The sequence below is a fragment of the Epargyreus clarus genome, unplaced genomic scaffold, assembly GCF_041222505.1.
Source record: "Epargyreus clarus isolate Ecla_fem2 unplaced genomic scaffold, WU_Ecla_fem_2.2 ptg000004l, whole genome shotgun sequence".
NCBI classification, from domain to species: domain Eukaryota; kingdom Metazoa; phylum Arthropoda; class Insecta; order Lepidoptera; family Hesperiidae; genus Epargyreus; species Epargyreus clarus.
The window spans coordinates 8,602,626-8,617,928 of record NW_027332212.1 but is presented as its reverse complement, the minus strand read 5'-3'; positions in this window follow the sequence as shown (position 1 = coordinate 8,617,928).

Here is a 15,303-nt window from a genome sequence, read left to right as displayed (position 1 = left end):
CTAAAACTCCAAGGGTTTCACATACTGACAGATTGATTCTCATTATAATATGGATAATAAAATCTTCTACAAACTTCTATAAACATTTGGCTTGATCAAAATCTATGCTACATCTCTTGTAAACCTACACAAATCAAGTCGGACGCACTATCCACACTTTTGAATTTGTAACAGTTTGACAAGCGTTTGGACGCCGTATTTCAGTCAGCGTTTGGTTATTTGGCAGCAGGAGATCTCCCGCCGCGTTAGGTGAACATGCCCGAGGAGCGGCTGTGATCCGACAGTCTCAGTTCGAAGTTTGTATATATGCAAGATTCTGAGAAAACTTCGATTGCGTGATTCAGAATACTCGTAGCGCCATCTCTTGACGAGTAGCGGAAACTCGTTTCACTTAAATAGACGGACCGGCCTAATGTCATAAAAGTGCTCTTTTGAAATTCCTTATTGTCGTGTGCGAGTTTCGGCTATAAACGTTACCATTTAATAAACTTTATAGTGCTTTTACGCTGCAAACTAGACAACAATATATTTTTTCTCTATAATTTCTGTTAAGAATATTCTTAATTAAATGGCACCGTAGACTCTTGGTAATAAAGAATTTCTATATTTACTGGTCTTCCGCAAGCGCTTTCATTAGGTTCCAGGTATCTGGTATGACCTTATAATATTCTTATTGAAGAAAGAATTCTTCGGAAATTGTAAGATTTTTTCCGTAATATTCTCTCAGTATTAATAACGTTACAAAGGATGAAAGTAAAGGATGTCGCATTATTTTTTATAATATAGCAATAGCAAACGAGCATGCAGTTCAGGTGAAGTTCATAGTAAGTAGTTTCTGATGCTTCCATGAACATCTATAGTGCTACTGGAATACACAATATACATAACATATGCCAATATGTACCCGACACATATTTATCTCTACTCGTCCCTATAAAAGTGTCGGTTCGACCAACGGAGATTAGATATACAATATATTTCAAAACAACTTGGTACCAATTGGTAATAAGTTTGTTACAAGTAACACAGATGACACGTTTTCTTTTCATGTCCGGCGTATTATTACTATTAGACGGTCTATTGTATTTGATTATCTTTGATTAGATTAGGCTGTTTAATTAGTTTTATTCAGTAGGTTAGATAGTTTAGTTAGTGTTGGGATTGGCTAGCTAGTAACTAATGTGAACTGCCACCAACGCTACTAAAATATATTCAGAATATCTTTCGAATATCACTAAATATACGCGACGTTGCCATGTTCGATATTTTAGCCCGCGATTGATAGATGCAATTTAAATGGTTAAATTATTGGCGAAGCGAGTGCTTTAGTGCATTACCGTGTTCGCACACACGGAGTAAACTTCAAAAGCAAATTGCACAAGTATGCCACATTTATCTCCGCTGGTTGAACGATGAAAGCTTCCATTAAGCTCTGAAATGGATATATGCACTTAAGGTGGTCGGCTGGTGCCATCCGACCGGGCACTTGTTGTACATCGATTGCATAAAATGTGACAGATTGTATGGGCTTTGGATGGACTGTTTTAACGGCTTTGATGTGGGTAATATGGTAATGGACTAGTGCTTTCAGTTTGATGACCCATGGTTACTCTGGGTTATATTTTTTTGAGAAGGCGTGTATATTAATATAATTTTTCAGAGTGTAGTTCATGATCACTGGCACGCATTGACGTCTATAACCAACTCTATACAGGTCTATCTCTACTCCTACTCTCTACTCCTCACTCTCTACTCTCACTATCTACTCCTTATGACTATGACAGGTCGTCACTTAGTAGTAGGAGTTAGGATGGTGGGATAGGATAGACTTAGATGGTGCGCACCAGACGTTGTGGCGAGCGTCATGCTCACCTGGGCGGAGCCCGACGGGGCAACGCGTTAAGAGGACTTCGGTTGCGTTCCTTTGGAGACCCCAGAGTCCTCTACGCAGCGCCGAGAACGGCCACCGGCGGGGTTTTAGTGCGGTAAGAGTCCCACATAACCTTGTGTCGCTCCCACGGCACCGGGTACCTTTTGAAGGATTCCCCATCGTTAACAAAAAAAAAAAACAAAAGATGGTACGCTAAAAGTTGCCTTTGACCAAATCTACAGTTAATGTAATATTAGCTACATTCCTAATACTCCAAAATATAAATATTACACCTCACTTCAAAATAAATTCACAAAAAAAGAAAACAAAACTACCAAAATTATATTACCTTCCACGATCTTTTTCAAACCGGCAAAATATTTAAAGCACTCAGGGCGGAGATACGTCAACAAATTTAAACTTTCCGCCGTTCCTAGGGTTACGTTAAGTGAAACCATTTGTTGTTTGTGATAAACTTTGATAAGTAAAATAGAAAGATACTTCACCGCCCAGAAATTGAATGAATTCACAAAAGGATGATTGTATTATTGATTGTTATGAAACAAAAAAAAAAATCTTGATAAAGAGCATTTTTAGAGACTCATATTACGTAATTTACGTAATAAATAAATAATTATTTCAAACATTTTAGGGAAATTTTACAACGGAGACTTGGCAACATTTATTTACGCAACAATTTGAATGCTCAAACTGGTTACACTGTTTTGTTAGGAGTGATCAATCTATGTATTTAACTCATCTAAGGTGATAAACGAGTTTACATGACGCAAAATATTTTGTCATTCATTGTGTCCGCTACGTTGAGTTCTTGGTTTAGGGCAGAATATTCATGAATCGCTATGAGTAATGCTTACATTTCACTTGATAGATAAGATCGGACGTAAAACAAAATTGTAGCGCTTGATCTGATACTGGTTATTTGTATTTGAATGACTACCCAATGGACAAGTCTACGCTCTGTGAACTTTGTTTTATATAATACTCGTAACTTGCTTATTTTATATTAGTATTTGTTAAAGTGTTCTATACACAGCCTTTTGGTTTGGTTTGGTTTTGGTGAATATAATTGGTTGGCAATAAAGTTTCCGCCATTATTTACGGTTTATTTTTAATAAATAAATTCAACTACTTAATAATATAATTTTATTTTTATTATGAACCATTTTCGATATTTTTTTGATATTGTATCAAAAAATTATCACTCGACTTTAACTAGGAAATGAGATTCAACCAAGGCTTGTTTGCAAGATACTATTGATAAATGGTCTCAAAAATGTTCATGTTAAAAACGAAAAAAGTTAGCCGTTTCACAGAAAGATCGGTTTAGATCTTGGACCAGAATCAAGTACCACATAAATGTCCAATATTAATTTTGTTAGCTTTTTATGTGTAAACAGTATAATATGGATATGGAAACCTGTATGCCTCCAAAAGCGGTAGCGTGAAGCTAATGAAAGTGGTATTACCCACCGCACAATACGGGGTATCAGTTAACCAAGTTTCTAGTTAATTTTCTAGTTTACCGAGTTAATTTACTTCGCCAATCGAGCTGGAACTTTATGCCGTTATGGAACATAATCTTCCTGAACTGAACTAATTCTGGGTTATGTGTAATCGTGTTTGCTAGTTGCTGCCATAGACACTAGTTAACTGACCTAATTGTGGAAAGTGTAATTGAAGTGCGGGTTTGAAGGTATTTATGGTAAAATAATAAGCGCTTTCTCGCCCACAGTCCCACAGGTCTATGCTAGGAATCCTTGTGCTGTGGACATTGTATACAAAGGATATGCAAACACCTGAAAATGTTTCTAAATTTGCAGTTAACATGTACCGGTATGGTATTATTTTACACTCTATAGTGTAAAATAATACAGTTTTTTTGGACAAACATCGGCTTAACTATTTAAGACGATGTTTGTCCAAAAATACTGTTTTCGTGCCTTAAGGAGAAATATAACATCTTGGAAAATTGTGTTTCTAATGAGAAAGTGGGCAGTCGACATGCTACTTATATCTTTTCTAATTTCTTCTTTAAGTGATTAATTATTTACCATTCATTGGCATTTCGTTGCGTTATTATTATTATTGCGTGCATGTTAGAAATACCTAGGAATATCTTCAGTACATAATATTACTTTACTTTTATGCAATAAGAAAATAGCTTGCGACAAACCAGTTAAAATCGATATTAAACTCGAAAGTCGAGAAAAAAGTCGTAGCGCAGAGTAAACGTTTGATGGAGAACTCCGTTAGAGCCTTTATCTTTCCTCCTCTTTTCTGTCTAGTTTGTGATCCGACGCTGTTGGTTTTATCCTCGTCCTATGTTTCCTTTTGTATCTGCGCTAACTTTTCGCTTCCAACTTTGAGAGAAGTCGATTTGCGGTATATAACAGGAAAAATTGTCGACTGGAGTTCGATGGTTAAAAATTTATGTAAATGTTACGGAACCCATTGTAAATATTTTATGATGTAGGAAAGTAAGGAGTATGCCAATAATTTTTTGAAAACTTTTCGGCTTAGAAAATATTTTTGCCCTGTGTCTTTTGTTTTTCCTACCTATTAAAAGCCAAAGTAATCAAAATAAAGTAGAAAACGAAAAAAATAAATAAAGGTAATATCAAAAGTAGGTTTACGGAAATAAAATCGACTTACACAAAATAAATAGACCAGAAATTAAAATTCCAATGCCATTCATAAGCATAGCCGCGTTTATTTTAACAGTAATTAATTAAAGTTATTTATTTTGATGGTTGCGTAATTATTACGAGTACTTAATTATTATCTTATTGGAATCTCATGCATGGAAATCTTGTAATAAGTGAAGTTGACCGAATCCTGTCAAACTCTGAAAATTCAATTTAAAATGCTTGATTCCAAAAGTAAACGATTGATGAGTACGAATGGAGCGGCAAATTCCGTTGAAGCCTTTCTTTCTTTTATGTCTAGTTTTTGATCTGCTACGTTTTTCTTTTTATCTGTGCTGTTTCTTTTTCAACGGTCTCATTGTGTGTCTGCACTTGTAGCTTTAAATGAATTGGATATTCGAGTTGTAATGAATTGCAATTGAAGTGAGTAGATCAATACGGAATATTTGAATGTCGTTGCATTGAAGGATGTTAATTATATAAATGTATTCGTTTTTTACGTACTGTGTACTGGGCATGTGTGTCTATGTATGTACAATTATTGTCAAAGTATGTCTCAATATTGATACATTTTTAAGCAAAAACCATTAATGATATTGATTTTTAAGTGTACCTATACGTTAGCAAAAAAAAAATGGAAATAAAGAAAATAGCAAAAATCTATGAAACAGGCCGCTATGGTAGCACTTGAGCTAAACAGGTTGCTAAACGACAGAATTTATTATAGGTGCACTAGAGCTCTAACTCTGGAGTATATTCGAAACCCCCTTAACTGAAACGTTAATGTCCATTACGAAGTTTTATAAGTTGTAACTCAAGAAATAGTTAAATGTGTGCAACGGCATATCTTTATCTTTTTGTAGAGGATGAACAATCGGCTCGTAGTTAATCCGTTGTTTTTTCGTTGTCGATTCCGTCGCTGTAATGCACTTTAATTTAATGATTTAGAATGGCTTAAGCCATTGTAATGTGATTAATATAAATGTAATAAGCACTATAAATATCTAAACTTTACTGATATGTTATGTAAAGTATCTTACGTGACATATTTGTTTATTAAATGTGGCCTTAAAACTATTCTAGATAGAGTTTTGATCAAAAATAGGGCTGCAACACGCGTAGTTGAATCGATATCCATAAAAATAAGGTAACAGGTATAACGGCGTATCTTTTATCTTTTTGACAGTGTATCAAGGGGAGCTTACAATTGACTCGCTGTTAATCCGGCGCTGTTTGTTGTACCTTCCTCATTTTGCTCCTGCACTGCGTTTTACTTTTACGAGGTAGTACTTTTCGCTAAAGCCATTGTATTGTATTGTATGTATTTGGAGGTGGTAGAACCCATTTTGGTTCGACTCCGGCGGCACCACCGCCACACCTATTTCTACCTAATAACTGCAGTGTTAGGCGCTGCTGTGTTCCGGTTTGAAGGGTGTGGTAAGGGAGACAGACTTTTCCGAGGCGTTCCAGCTTAGTCCTCAGGGGTAGCGGCGCATCTGTGGCCGACCTCAGGTAGGAAAATCCAATCCTATCTGAGGTTGATTGCAGATGTCCGTGGGCGGCAGTGGCCACTTGCCATCGGGTGGACTGCGTGCTCGTCTGCTACTCTTATATTATAAAAAAATATATAATTAAATATAGGTAATATTAACGTAACAAAACTCTAAATATAAAAAGTTCAAGTTTTAAGACAACTTACACAATCCAATTTATTGTCATCATAATTCTCTACCTTTGATCAGCAATAGAAGAACATTTAAACGCATGTAGTTGAAAATATCAGTAAAAATAAAAATACGATTACACGTACATTGTACAACGGCGTATCTTTTATCTTTTTTACAGTGTATCAAGGGGCGCTTACAATCGACTCGCTGTTAATCCGGCGCTGTTTGTAATATCGTCCTCGTTTCTCTCCTGAACTGCATTTTACTTTTAAGAGTTAGTACTTACGCTTAAGCCATATATAATTAAATATAATATTAATGTAACAACAAATCAAATCAAATCTCATTTAAAAATAGATTCATATAAAATACTTTTTGAAAGTCAACAAACTACCACTGCTTCGGAAGGTGTTTCGCTAAGGAGAAGAAGCGGCGCAAGAAACTCCATACGTGTGCAAAGACTCTAAATATAAAAAGTTTAAGCTTTAAGATAACTTACACGATTAAATTTAGCATCATCATCAATTCTGTACCTTTGCAACAGCAACAGAATAATATTTTAAAAGGTTATAGTTGAACCGATAGCAAAGAAAAAAGAATATACATACATTGTACAACGGCGTATCTTTTATCTTTTTTGCAGTGTATCAAGGGGCGCTTACAATCGACTCGCTGTTAATCCGGCGCTGTTTGTTGTACCGTCCTCGTTTTTGCTCCTGCACTGCATTTTTGCTACAAGCCTTTACGACTTTACGCTTAAATTGTAGCAATAAAATCAATATCAACGTAATAAAAAGTCTGTGTTTGATTTTCAAACAGTTTTCAGTGTTTCTTTATATTTAAATGCGATGTCCAAAATGATATTCGTACATATGTCTTTATAGTCGTGTTTAAAGGTAAAGTAAAATGCAATAATTATTATAGTTTACGTTTCGATTTTATAAATCTCAATATGAGAAGCGTAGAGTTTTGTATTATAAAGGTTGCGTACACTGCTGTGTGTTTGAAGAGTGTGCCAAGGCAGACAGGTGAATGGGAAGGATTGTCCATTTAATTAATCTAATTTCCATTTAATTCAATTCATTTAATGATATAACCATTACCTAAATGATCAATCTACTCTATACAACATATATCGAATAGGTATCGAATAGGTAAGATTTTGGTTAAAAAGTCAAGTGAAACATATGGCCAAAAATAATTCACGGAATTATTCCAAGATAAGTTAAAAAATAAATATAAAACGGTTTATGAAAATACACAGGTAAAATAATGTTTCTCGTTTATTTTATCTTTTTCTAAGTGTATCAGACTAACCATCGACTCGTTAATCCGAACAATGTTTGTTATAATCATATTGTGTTTTCTATTTTATTTTGTAAACTTAGTAAGCTTTTATTGTGTATATTAACGGGGAAGTTTCAGTGGTATAATGATAATAATATAATATTTAAGGAGAAGTTTAGGTCGCCTTCGACCTGATAAATATATAATAATATGTGACGAAAAATCTCCTAATTAGGTATCAAATGTTGTATTTATATTATACTAATACACATGTAGTAAATATTCCTAATTTTATGAACATTAGGTAACTTATCACAATCAAATTGTACATTTTGGGACTTCTTATTACCATGTATTATAACATATAATTTCCATAAAAAAATACATCGAGTGGATTTTTGGACCTGCGATATATATGAGAGGTCCATAATCTTTAGAGGACCAATATTAATTGTACGAGAGCAATGATATAAATTACAATTTGTTCGTGTTATCCAAAAATTTACAATTAGGATATTCTTGAAAATGTTACTCTACATCGTATATTATGAAATATGCAACAGTTTTACAACACCCAAAATAGTCTTTTCTTTTACTTTGTATAATTATTAAGTATTATACAGGGTGAATTTTTCAAATAGGCCTTCAGGGCTAAATTCGAAACTATAAGGATTAGCGAAAAATGTTGAAAGAAGCTACGAGGCCGATTTTGATAAAAACTAAAACTGCATCATTCGTTTTCTAAAATATCATTTTCCCTAGCCAAGGAGTTTATTTTGAAAAAAAAAAAAAATATTTTATACCACTATCTGATAGTGTTGCTGTAAGTAATGATAAATGACAAAGTAAAGGAAAAGTCTCAATTTTAAGATTCAATTTTTTATATTATTATTTATAAGTTACCAGTTACAATAACAATTATAGATCATTAAATTATTTCTTTGACATTTATTACCTTTATAATCACGAAGATAATATACGAACTTTTAACGATTGAACTGACAACTATTCATTAAATATATCAGCATATTTTATTATAATTGACCGCATTATCATAATTAGTGGCTTGCGGCAAAGACTAAAGGAGATAATGGAAGGCGTGGCTTCATGCCTGCATAGTTGCTGTAATTAACGTTTAGTTAGCGTATCAGGGATATAATCTACTCAGAAATATTAATTACCCAATTTAATCACGAAAATTACTTTGACATTGAAATTTAGATTAATCTTTATGTAATGACAAAAGTGTTACAACTATACTTTTGATATTAGTAACACTCACTCTAATATTCTTTATATTGTAGGTGCAGTGGACACATATATTTATACGAGAAAATAAAGCCCAAAACCCAGAATAAATATTATTTATTTTAATTGCAATGTTTGCTTGGTCGGGGATCGAACCCGGAACCTGTGTGTTGGCTAGTTTTGGTAATAATGCTACACAAGTCGTATGGGTATGGTATGGGTATATTATGGAATTACAACATAAATTATCTTACTTTAAGCAAAAACACAAACCCACGTTACGGCGCCGTAGACTTCGCCGTCACGGCAAACGGCGCCATAATCGAAAGATTTAAAACTGAACGGGAATCGTAGAAACTCTGAGGTAGAAACAGTCAAACACATTTGAAATTTGACACTAATTGCGGTGTGACATTCTAATAAAAATACAAGATAATAACTAAACAAATATTTTTTGCCTCGTAAATTTTTTTTAGTACTTTTCATTAACAATTTTCTAAATAAATTTTCATGACATCTCAATCCGTATCGCTCTTTTGAAGAATTTCCCGAACTTGTATACTTGTAAAGCTTGTCTGCGAAAGACGTTTATGATTTCTTTGAACTTTTAAAATTATGAGCTCATAAATATTTATTTCAGAAGCTAATAGCGTTTCATTTATGTTTAGTAAATTGTGCTTCGTAAGAGTATGAAAAAATAAATAACATATATTTTTTAAATAAAATATGTTACATTGGTACATACTAGTCTTACTTACATGTAAACACTCGAAATACTCTTTTCGGAATGTAAATAAAAAATTCAGGTATTCCAAATGTGTATAGGCAAGCGTTATAGAAATAAGTTTCGAAGGTGGAAGATCCCTTTGAAATACGACTCCGCAGGCACCATGCCTGTTTCTGCCTATAATAGTCATGTTAATCGCTGCTGTGCCCCTGTTCGAAAAGTGTGATAAATAGATCTATAGATATAGGAAGCGTTTCAACTTAGTTCTCAGGGGTAGCCAAGCAACGTTTCTGTGGCCAACCATACGTAGGTATCTAACCATTGGGGTTGATTACAGAGGTCTATGGGCGGCAGTAGCCACGTACCATTAGGTGGATTGCAAGCTCATTTGCAGCTTCAACATTTAAAAATGTACACCTTCTAAACCAGCACAAAGCCGCACAACAGAAGGCACAGCAAAAGTAGGTGTGAGGGCACTGCAGTGAACCGCGATCTTTATCACTACACAAACTCATAATACAAAAAGAAGAACTCTGTGAGTGTTTTACAAATTTTTACAGTTGAGTTAAAGCGCTCCATTTAATTAAAACTTGCTCGCTGCAATCGAAACGCTTCTGCTTTGTCAGCCGCAACCTTAGATAAGTAAAATAGAAAGATACTCCACAGCCTTGAAATTTAATGAAGCCACAATAGGATGAATATATGATTTATTTTTTGAATTCTTGACAAATACAAGACACTTTTAGAGAAAATACGTATAAATAACTTAATGTATAAATAACTTTTATGTATAAATAACTAATAGTACGTAATTTACGTAATAAATAAATATTTCAATTATTTTAGTGACATTTGGAACGGAGACATGACAATACATTATTTACGCAACAATTTCAATTCTCAAAACTGGTTACAATTTTTTGTTAGGAGTGATTAATCTATGTATTTTACTCATCTAAGGCCACAACAGAAAATATCATTGTAGTATTCGTTTGTAACTTTAAAGAATATTTTTCATATAAATCAACCGAATATTTACGAGGATAGAATCACCATTGAAAGTTTAACCGTAAATCTAAAGTAGTTTGAAAAGATTAGTATGCGTTTTGCTAAAGTGTACCTAACTTTACCGTCTGTTGGTTTCATTTTCATGGATGTAAAAAAATTGTGTTTTTAATATATAATTTGTACCTTACTGGTTCATGATTTTTTTTCTTTTTCACGCGAAAACACAATTGGTCAGTGTTAAAAGTACCAAAAGAAATTGCGAGGAATATACAACCTTATTTCTTTAAGAATTCGGTTATAAATTATAGAGGATACGGAGGATTAGGATTCACTATTTTATTTCAAACTGAACGATTTTCTGTTTCCAAAAGCAGTTCAAGCCAATCTCCTCCACCTTTAGCCTCAAAAGTACGCATTACAGAATGGCGAGGTAAACCTACTAGGTGTTCTAAATGGTTTTTAAACTGGCGGTTTCAAATTTTCATGGGAGACAGTGATCTCTTAGCATCAGGCGGACTGCATGCTTGTTTGCGAGTCCAACTATTTTATAAAAACATTCCAACTAAAGTAACTTACTTCCATTCTAGTCCATGGATCATCAAAAATTTAGGTCTTAGAGTAACAATGTGCAAATTGCGACTGTAACTTAGAGACTGTGGTACCAGGCGGCCATAAAGGCCTGATGCTTTGTGGAAGCCGTGTGAGGCTAACACATAGAACTGCAGATTAAGTCATATAAATTGCAACGTCACTTACGGCTTGTGACGTAATCCTGGCGCTGCGGCAGAGGTATACCGTTCTTAATATTTCAAATATTTAGAGGGAAACGGGAAATTCGCTGGTATATTTCTATCCTTATATAATGGAGTCCATGTTTAGTATTTCAATATTACTATTTTTTAAATAAAAAAATGTACTGTTTCTTAAATAATATTTCAGATAGAACTTTTTAACGATGTAACTATGTAATGTTTCAATTTAAAGATGTCTTAAATGTAAGTAGGTATAAAAAATAAATATTTTATTTATGTACGTAACGTATGTAAGATATAAACTTATTTTGCGGTAATATTATTTTGCGGTATGACTGTATTGATGGATTACTTTTGTGAGGTCCCTTGTTCTTAATTTTGTTAATAATTAATATTTTATTCTATACAATATTATTTTTAATTATTCTTAATTGCCTTTATTTACGCTGATGTTATTCCGCCCTTTAAAAGCAACAATAAATCAAAATAATAGCCAGCAACATTACCCATCAATCGTGTTTTTGTATGACAATGAGCATTCGCATGTTTCACTTCTCTCACCTGTACCCTTAGTACGAGTTTTCAAAACATCCCACAATTTTACGTTACGTTTACACAATCCATTATTCTGTTCCGTTTGCTCCAGTAGAATGAGTTGTCGAAAGCGCGCCACTGGGTAAACGTAACAATAAGCAAGTGCTCCAGTGACGATGAACTTGTTGTCTCCCTCACATGTTCGCAAAAAAGAGAGACAAAACATAAAGCGCCATTTTGTCAATTTATATGACAATGTAGTTCTGATACAATCCGCGTAAAAACTCATGGTAAGTGTACATGTCATACGCACCTAAATATACCTTCAGAGATGTCTTCACTTAAAATATATAATTTAAAATATGGAAGAAATCTGCCAGTACACAATCAGATTAACTGGTATAAATTGTGGCATCAGCTAGCTTTGTATGAGGAAGAGCTAGGTTGCTACAAGCTTAGCAAAGGAAGGCAGTTCTTGCCAAATATTTGACAATAGATGGTCGCGGCGCAGCTGTCCTATATTCTTTCTTGCGTCCTACCTAGCTGAGCTGTATGTTAAAAGTCTTATGACCTAGATAACATTTTAAATATTTTTTGCCTTAAATTGTAGGCGTAAAATTTCTTTCTATATGATATTTAATAAAATTTACTTTAGTTCTTCGTTTTTTTAAAGTAATGCAGATATATTTTGATACATGTGTGTATGGTAAAAAGGTCAGTGTTTGAAGTCGAAAGACAGTAGTATACATAAATTTACAAATTTTTAATTTAAAATTTTGGAGGGAAAAACATTGGATACACCCGTTATTAATAGGGATTATTAAAGTTGTAATATCTTATATATAAAATTCTCGAGTCATTGTGACTTAGTGTTAGTTACCGTACTCCTCCGAAACGGCTTTACCGATTTTCACCAAATTTTATATGCATATTCAGTAGGCCTGAGAATCGGCTACTATCTATTTTTCATACCCCTAAGTGATAAGGGTTGTTCACCCTTAATATTTTTTTATTCATATGGCAACATAACGTTTGTAACGTTCATATTTAAAAATACATTTCAATCGTAACAAATAGAGTTAAACGCGGTGACTCCGCAAATTTTAAATTGGAGGAACATTTCGCCTCATTACAGGGCAGAAATAGAAACAAATAAACTAGGGGTAAAGTTCCTTTCTACTGTTAATGGTTCTTTATGTTCACGTGCAATCGCCCACGCCATTGAACGTCCTTAGGAATTCTAAGAAAGAATACATGGATATGATTCATAAAGTTTTTATGCGGTAAATATAAAATCTATGGTTGTTATTTTTAAATTCTGAAGTATGAACAACTTCAGATGAAAAACGTATAAATAAGGTTAATGTATGCGATTTAAAATAACTGCCGCATAATAATTGTTACTACATAATACGAGATAATGTTTATAATCAGTTTATAATGTTCTTTTCAGACACTCGTTAAACTTATAATACTCTTGTTTAGCGACAGGGATTAATAAAATAGATGTACGACTTTTTCGCTATTAAAAACTACAATATGAATAATACTAAGAATATCCACAATTGTAGCAATTTTCGCTATCAAGCCGCGCACGCAATGTCGCGATTGGCGTAGATCGGACTCGCACATCGACACCCTTCCTTACATCCGGGCTTTTACTATTTCACTATGTTTATAAATGTATTTTAGTGGTTTTGTAGAATAAAAGTGGCATACTATTATGATATTTATGGGTCGTACCGACTAAATCCTCATAGTCTAAGATCCCAGGGCCCCCAGACGTTCCTTATTTTTGAAGTAACGAATTTTAGGGTATAGACACTCCTATATGTGTTTAAGAGTGTGTGCATACTCGCTAGTTTGGCTAGGCGGCCCGGCCCGTTCACAGATAGCAGGTAGAAAAGGTAGACAAAAACATAACTTACTTTTGTTAAATTCGAAGCACTGATTTTTATGTATGTCACATAGAATATTATTCAAAATAAATATTTTATACAGACAGACCGTTCCTGTGGGCGGTAATTCCTCCCAGACGCTTTAGAACTCATAAAAAAATAACTGAACTTTTGTTATATTCGAAGTCTTCAACTTTATATATGATGCTTGGGGGACTATCTTAATACCTTTTGTGGACAGCCAGACCAATCCGAAGGGCCAAACTCTCTCCCAGACACAATTAAATTTTTTATTAAACCCCAGAAACAATCATTTTTTTTCCTACACAGGGTCTGTTTTCAACAAAAAAAATATTTAGTCAAATGACGATTTATTATTATCATTATATTAATACAAAAATATAGAAATTTAGTAAAATATGATCTTCCATTACTATTTAATTAAGTCTTAATCTTCATTGTTTGCTTCATATGAGTTTCGACTTTCATCCTCGAACCAATCCTGGATTTCAATTTTCAAGTCATCATCATCGTTAATATCGTTATTTGAATCTTCTGAAAATGCAAATAAATTTATTAATTAATGAAGATATGAATGGCTGTGCATATAACAAATTAATTTGATGTGAACTTAACATACCTGATTGAGTTTCGAGTAATCCACTTACAAGAATTGGTAGCTGATCGCCATCGAACCAGTAAAATTGATATTGGTTCTTATCCAATGTCCATCCATTATTTTCTGGACTGAAATCAGGCAAATTTTGTGTATATGCATTATTCCATATACTTACGATGTGATCATTTGCAGGGTGGTAAATTACAAAGTATTCGATGATGTCGCCCACAGGAACGGTCTGTCAATATGAAATATTTATTTTGAATAATATTCTATGTGACATATATAAAAAATCAGTGCTTCGAATTTAACAAAAGTAATTTATGTTTTTACCCGACTGTCAAGGAAGGGTTATGTTTTTCGCGCGTATCTTGTATGTTTGTCGTTCTTTATTTGATCCGATCTAACAAACGGCTGGATGAATTTCAACAATTAAGGTGTCATTATATTTGTCTCAATGACCCGAGTGTCCTTAGATAGGTGTTAGTAAAAGAAAAGCAAAATGGCGGAATTTTGGCGCGAAATAGTAACACATTTAAAAAAAAAAGTTAACCGAACCTATTGAGCAGGGTATCAAATGAAAGGAAATTAAACGGAGATTATAAAAACATATTTGTATATACATAAAACAGCAAGGTGACTGACTGACTGACTAACTAAATTACTTTTTCATTTTTCAGAAATCAACGTACAGCCTAAACCAAGAAAAATACGTATTTTCTTCAAAATTTTCCTTTTCCTTTAATTTGTCACATAACATTACTTCCCAGAATTTGATCCTTATAAGCGACACTATCAGATAGTGGAATAATATAGAGGGTGTATTTTTTTTTCAAAATGAACTCGTTCGATTCCCGGCTAGGGAAAAAGTTATTTTAAAAAAGTAATGATGCAGTTTTCGTTTTTATCAAAATCGGCCTCGTAACTCCTTTCAGCATTTTTCGCTAATCCTTACAGTTTCGGATTTGGCCCTGAAGGCCCGTTTTAAAAATTCACCCTGTATACTCGTATATACACATCGAGATGA